Here is a 6,199-nt window from a genome sequence, read left to right on the forward strand (position 1 = left end):
TACAGCCGGCAGACTTCAGTACAAGAGTTCAGAAGTGTGGCAAATAAACAAGGTATTACAATTCCAGCTCTGGGCAGGAAGCTCTTATAACCAAAGACCAAGAAACAAAGCCAGCTCGTGAAGTTACACTGAAAGCAAAATCCCAAGATTTTGACACAATAAAACCAAGAATAAACTAAACAAATATGATACTTAACTAAAACAGAGTCAGAATGCAGTTGGAACTAGGGAAGAAAGGAATTCTATAATGTAACATTTGCATTACTTCAAGATTTACTGTCAATACTTTTTATTCAAAACCATCTGTTAAAATTATTTTGTTGCTCTAGGACTTTCAAACCTTTTTACTCTTCAAAATCATCATTTGAACAACTGGAGAAATCAGTCATGGAAAAAGCAGAATGCAAGGATAATCTCTTGTACCTTTGTTTTTCTAGCACTTTCAACTCCAAATGTGTTGATGCAGTTGGCTGGGAAGATTGGATGTTAAAACCCTAACATTTTAAGAGGGACCTCAGTTAGGGGAAGACTAAAGTCTGAACTAGTTGGAACAAAATATGGAGATGAGGGCAGCGTTAGGGATTATTGTCTTTAACCTGGCCTGGACAATTGCTATTAAAATATGGTCTTCCTATAATTCAATACTGGGTTCTAAATCCTGTTGCTACCAGTTTGCATGGACTCAGTCACATGTCAATGCTTCTATGCATGCGCAGAAGCATCCAGGCGGGTGGACAGTGCCTCCTGCTGCCATCGCTACTAGTTCGTAGAACCAGACCGAACCAGGAGCCACCCATCACTGCTATAATTATATTTTGGGGTACTGAGAGAGATGGTGACTGATGCTATAGCCACAAGATTGATCAATATAGTCTCAAAGGAAAGATTATGTCAGGGTTGCTGTTAGGCATGGAGTCATTTTCAAAGTATAATTTTTGCAGGATCCAGTCTGGGCTGGAATGTGATAGAAAGATAAGTTCCCTGAGGATGGTATCAAGCATGAGTCCAAAAGCTTGGAAGATTAAATCTCTGGTCCCAGTGACTGACCCAGATGTAATTGTGCAACATTATCCTGAGACAGATATATTTGCCTTCATTTGTATTCTGCTTTTTCCATGACTGATTTCTTCAGTTGTTCAAATTTTGATTTTGAAGAGTAAAAAGGTTTGAAAGTCCTAGGGCAACAAAAGAATTTTAGCAGATGATTTTGAATAAAAAGTATTGACAGTAAATCTTGAAATACTGCAAAAGTTACAATATATATGCCTTCATTTGTATAATTTTTGGTTAAACAGCTTGGCACTGGCTTATTGGAAAAATTGATTCCTTCCACTATAAACCTTATAGTCTCCAGAAAATGCCTTGTGGAAGTTTTGAGTAGCAAGTATCTGCACACAAATTAAAAAATAGTTTTGCTTTAGTGTATATCCTGCCATTCTGAAGCACACTTTATGGCTCATTAGACTGCACCATTTCAGCTATTGTGGTTTATTCAAACTGTATACAATAAATTATGTTTAAACAATGATTTACTATGTGGGAACCCAGTCTGTAGCTTATTCATTTTTAAACAACATTGACTGTTTCTATGAAAATAGAATCCCATTTTCTTTTGCAGACCCTCTTTTACAGAGTTTATAGATTGAAGATAAATTAAATGTCTATAGTCTGTGAAGTTTCATCATTGCAAATGTTACATAATCCTTTGTCTAGTATTACTCCAATGACAAATATCACATGAGCCATAATTACTTGTAAAACATTTCTGAAACAGAAGTTACAATACAACGATTATTTGTAAGGCAATGTTTAGATATCATAATGAGGGGTTGTTTTTCACCATAGGAGACACTTCTGTCTAAGTCAAGTCAAGATTAATTTCTAGAAACCAGAAATATTGCTCATCTCTGTTTGCTTGCTTTGTTTGTCAGATTTTATTTTCTTTTTCCAGCATTCTCTGCTATAAAAGTAATTGAGTTATACTATTTTTTAAATCAAACTTTGAGGGTTTTTTTATCGTGACCATTGCTCTCTCTTGCATTCCTTTCCATTTGATTGTGCTGGTTTTTTGTTTTGCTTTAGGCATTCAGATTTCAAAAACCATATCAGGATTTTAAGTATAGATTAAAGAGCCACCCTCGTGGTTTAAATGGTTTTTCAGAATCCTAAGAGTTGGACAGGATTATGCTTATAGTTCCTTCCAACTCTACAATTTGATAATTCTTCATTTTTCTACATGTATCTACTAAATTATTGCATACAGAGTTCATGAAAGGATTCATGTTCATGATATATATCTTCATATGTTGTAATATGTAAAATGGAAATAAATAAGTGGGGTAAACACAATAGTACGCATGCTGCACTTCAGATTCATAGGCAACATATGATGTTGTGAAAGTTGCTAGAGCATGCCCATATAACTTTTGGCAACTCTTTGAGCCAAATGTAACATTTCCTGCAACTATGCTGTTGCTGTTGCTGCTATGGAGCACAGCAATGTGAGCCCAGTTTAAGGAGTTGCAGAAATTGTGTACACATTAGACTCCTCACTCTAGGAAGAGGCATTATATTTTGGTTTCCCAACTTCAGATGGCTTAACACGGCTGCTAGGCTTAGACGCCACTGGTTTCTCTCAGTCACAGACACTTAGGTAAGCATCATTACAGCAAACAGGAATGAAGTAACATTGAATGGTGAATTGCCCTGTGTTGGCATGAGAGTGTAATTCTTTTTGATGCCAATGGTCTTCCCATCATTTCTTACTTTTCAGCAGTCTTGTCATTCTGTGCTTCACTGTCTTTGTAATAGATTGGTTAGTAGTTGACATAACCGACATCTCTTGTTATGTCAACTACTATGGTTATTGAAACTGATGTACAAGTGTTGGTTGAGGCAGGCAGGATTCCCTTGGGTACCATTTGTGGGGGTCAAGGGAAAGAGAGGGTTTTGCCTTGTCTTTCTGCTCAAGATCCCCATGTACAATTGGTGGGCCACTGTGTGACACAAAATGCTGGACTTGATGGGCTTTGGCCCGATTCAGCATGGATCTTCTTATGTTCTTATGTTCTCTGCCTTGAAAACCTTAAGATAATGGGTTACGCCTTATACTACACAATTTCCTTATATATTCCGGAGCGATATTTGCCTTCATATCAGAAATACTGCATCCACGGACACCTTCAGTTCCCTCTTTTCTTCTGAATCAAACTCTAGAAATAAAGACACAAGTAAGCTAGTATAGTACAGCTTCCTGGAAAGTTAATGGCAATGTCTTCAATTTTTGTCTGTCGTAAATGATATTTATTACTGACCACAACTAGAGTCAGTAATTTACCAAGAAATAAGTTAAGAATGCCAAACTCTTCTGTTAATGGCAACCATCATGTTTTCAATGTTCCAAATATATCCAATTGCTCTAAAATATTGCTTATTCTTAACTTGGGAGATTATGGCTTTGACGAAACTTCTTGCCCATCATTACATATAGATGAATGTCTGTAATATTACTTGCCAGATATATTACTTCGGATATATTACTCTTCATACTATCCTGTACTTAATATAATGAAATAAATCTTGTTCAGCAAGAAGTGTCCTCGTCATTCAAAACTGGCTGGGAATATAATTCAATGCCAATGGAACTATAAATGTATAGAGAAACAAAAGTATCTAATATCAAGGCTATCAAAGAAATAGAATTAATATAAATTCTATCTTGTGCAGGAGGCTGGGTTTGATTACCTACAGCCAAATAGCCACTTCCAACTTTACGATAATAAATGGAGCATTTCCTTGAGCATGTCCTTAAGAAACGTATAATTGATTTTAAAGTGAACTCAGTACACTATCAACTGTATTTGTGCTTTAATTTATTCTTTATCTATATGACTCATTCAAAGTTATTTACAAAGTAAGGAAGAACAGGGGAATGGAGGTTGGTAGTGCCATGGTACATGACCTATTCAATCTTGTTCCACTGAGAAACAGAGATGAAATGCATTTCAAAGGAGAGGCTACAGTCTTAATCAGCCATCTATATAGGAGGCTCCCCTGTTGATATAGGTTGCATAAAATGTAATTAACTCTTAATTAAATTGAGAAATGGGAGGGTTAATATAATATGGTTACAGACTGTCTAATAAGCTTGGTGAAGATGTAAAATATTGCCTAATAACAAATATTTGTGTCTAATCACATATGCCTAAAGTAATTAATTTATATCACATGCACATAACTTAATAGGGCAGTGCATATAACTTCAATTCGTAATTTTATCTTATCATCATTTTTGAAATTAGTCATTTATGCAAGAGAAGTCATTTAAGACAAACAGCATGTGATCTCAAATCGCCATGCATGCTGCCAGGATGAGATCGGCGGGAGATATTCCTGATCATTATATTTACTAATCTGACAGATTATTTAGACAACACTTTTAAAAAAGGGAACAAGCATCACTTTTGTTTAATTAATTTTTCCTATATTTTACCTGTACAGTGGTCCCTCGCTATATCGCGCTTCACCTACCGCGGCTTCACTTCATCGCGGGTTTTGAAGTCAGCGTTGGCACAGATACGGCGCTTAGAAGTTTGGAAGGGCAGGACAAGCGCTCAGCTCATGCCCAGAGAGAAACTTTATTTGAATCATTTCACCACACAAACAAGCGCTAGAATAATTCCAGCAGGACTCCCGAATGATGAGCGGGGCGGGGACTGAGCTCCGGCAGAGGCCCGTACCCTCGTTCAACCCACCTCGCCAGTGCCAAGAAGGCAGTCTTTGGAGGTGCGCTTAGTGGTTGGGGGCGGCGGCGGTGTGCTTGGGGTTGTAGAAAGAGCTCCCGGCAGCGTGCGAACGAGCAAGCGCGAGCAAAGAAAGGAACGCGATGCGGCAGGGATTTCCAGACTGGGCTCGAGGGCGGAAGAGGAAGTGCTGGGCGGGTGGAGGGGAAAAGAAAAAGAAAAGAGAGAGAGAGAGAGAAAAAGAACCAGCCGGGGCAGCTCACCAGGGACTTTTCAGCCGGGGCAAGGCAAAAAAGACAACGTTTGGCCGAACTGCTGCAAAGAACAGCAGGGGGTCGGGAATGCTCAGGGGCCGCGATTCTTTTGTCCCCCTCCCCTTCTTTTCCTTAGGCACAGAGTAAGTAGTGGGGGGGGGGGAAGGTTAGCCGTTGCTCGCCTCCAGGCATCTGGAGCTGGTGGGAAGGAGGATAAATTCCCCATCGTGGATTTCACCTATCGCGGCCGGGTCTGGAACGTAACACCCACGATAGGTGAGGTCTTACTGTACTTCTTTAAGTGACCAATCATCTGCAGCTATAATGGGAAAACATCTACCTTTCTAACATTAACTCAATAAATGATGCTCACAAGTCCTATTCCCTATTTCTCCCCAGTTATTAGCTGAAGACAATGTTTATTGATTTAATTCAAGCATTTTATTCCAATAGCAAGCCAAAAAAAGGTATAGTGACTAACCTCAAATTTACAATTTAAAAGAACACATACTGATTCTGATTCAAATGGGAATAATAATAATAATAATAATAATAATAATAATATTTATTATTATTATTATTATTATTATTATTATTATTATTATTATTATTATTATTATTATTATTAGATTTGTATGCCGCCCCTTTCTGAAGACTCGGGGCGGCATACAAATCTAATAAATAATAATATTTCCTGAAGAGGCCTCTTCACCAATCTCTCTCCCTCTCTCCCTCCCTCCTTCTCTCTGAAAACTTGTTTATATATCTTCTTCATCCTATATCAGGAAGTCATAGAACAAACATTGTATGTCAATCATTTCCTGAAATGTTAAAGCCAATATAAAGTACCTCAGGTGTGTTTTGACAATTGCTGGACTGACATTTGTCTCCATGATTTATTTGCTCTGAGCTGGGACAAAGGAGATTCTTAATAAATGAGAGAAAATGTTTGCTTAATTCCAGCAGCTTCTTACTGAGGTAAGAATGTGTAAATTGAGGATTATACCCAACTAATCAGATAACAACACAGCCAGGAAAAATAAATTGTTTATTTGAGAACAAATGCATGTATTAAATAAGGGTCCTAAAGATGAGTCAGCTGTGCTACTGGTTGGCCTACAAATCTAACAATGAAATTAAGATTATCATGATACCTAATGGCTTTTCCCATACACACAAGTTATTTTAAAAATAATTTATGAA

Source organism: Erythrolamprus reginae, chromosome 2 (genome assembly GCF_031021105.1).
Source record: "Erythrolamprus reginae isolate rEryReg1 chromosome 2, rEryReg1.hap1, whole genome shotgun sequence".
In the NCBI taxonomy this organism is placed as follows: Eukaryota; Metazoa; Chordata; class Lepidosauria; order Squamata; family Dipsadidae; genus Erythrolamprus; species Erythrolamprus reginae.